This window comes from Octodon degus, unplaced genomic scaffold, assembly GCF_000260255.1.
Source record: "Octodon degus isolate 3935 unplaced genomic scaffold, OctDeg1.0 scaffold00092, whole genome shotgun sequence".
Classification (NCBI taxonomy): Eukaryota; Metazoa; Chordata; class Mammalia; order Rodentia; family Octodontidae; genus Octodon; species Octodon degus.
The window spans coordinates 8,409,034-8,410,199 of record NW_004524668.1 but is presented as its reverse complement, the minus strand read 5'-3'; the positions used below and the strand labels follow the sequence as shown (position 1 = coordinate 8,410,199).

The window sequence follows — 1,166 nt, the reverse complement described above, 5'->3', positions numbered from 1 at the left end:
CAAGTAGGTGCTTTAGACCACTGAGCCATCTCTCCAGCCCCAAGTGAACACTTGTGAACATGTTTTTACATATATCTAGAGGTGAAACTGCGGACTCCACTCCTATGCGGTAACTCTTGTATTTATGTTGCTGTCCTGAATAACTGGTCATTTCCTAAAGTAGCTGCGTTGTTTTATATTCCTGCGGGCAGCAGATGGCGTTCCAGTTTTCCCACATCCTCTCCAACACTTGTTATTACTCACCTTTTTTTAAGTATAGTTGTCCTAGTGAGTGTAGATGGAAAATGATGCTGAGATTTGGATTTGTACTCCCTGATGATTAATGATATTGGACACCCTTTATGTGCTTATTGTCTATCTGTATATTCTCTCTGGAAATTATAATGGATTATGTTGGGTTATCTTTTTATTATGCCATGGTAAATATTCTTTATAAAATTCTACATTCAATGCCATTACCACATTGTGATTTGCAAATATTTTCTCCCATTTATGTGGATTTTCTTTTCAATTATCTGCCCTTTGAAGCACAAAACTTTTAAAATTTTGTTGAAGTCCCATGCTGTCTCTCTCTCTCTCTCTCTCTCTCTCTCTCTCTCTCTCTCTCTCTCTCTCTTTTTCTTGAGCTTTCTGTGTCATACCTAACAGTCTACAAGATCGTTTTATCCTAATCCAGGGCCACGAAGGTTTATGCCCATCTTTTGCTTTAAGATTTGCATAGCTAGCTGGGCACAGCGGCACATCACCAGCACTTGGGAGGCTGAGGCTGGAGGATTGTTGCGAGTTCAAGACCAGCCTGGGTCACAAAGTGAGTTCAAGGCCAGCCTGAGCGGCATAGCGAGACCCTGTCTCAAAAAGATAAGGGGAAAAAAAAAAGATTTGCATAGCTTTAGCTCTTACATTTAAATCTCTGATCTATTTTGAATTGCTTTTGCATATGGAGTGACACTGGGACCCAACCCAAGTTTATTCTTTTGTTCGTGACAGTCTCATCCCAGCTCCATCTTGTGAAAGACCGTTCTCTCTCCAGCAGCTTCTCCTCTATGCTCGTAGGAAGTCACATGACTACTAATGTGAGGATTATTTCTAGATTCTCTCAGTTCAGGGATTTATATGGCTTTTTTATATGGAGTCTTACTTTGTAGTCCAGGCTGGCTTGAACTCAC

At 40.7% G+C, this 1,166-nt stretch overlaps 1 protein-coding gene across 1 annotated transcript in view; it reads right to left on the bottom strand.

Moving 5' to 3' along the window:
* The window catches only part of Spata21 (spermatogenesis associated 21), a 40,347-nt gene that overhangs the window by 38,164 nt on the left and 1,017 nt on the right, over window positions 1-1,166 (bottom strand). The gene's annotated exons all lie outside the window — the stretch shown is intronic.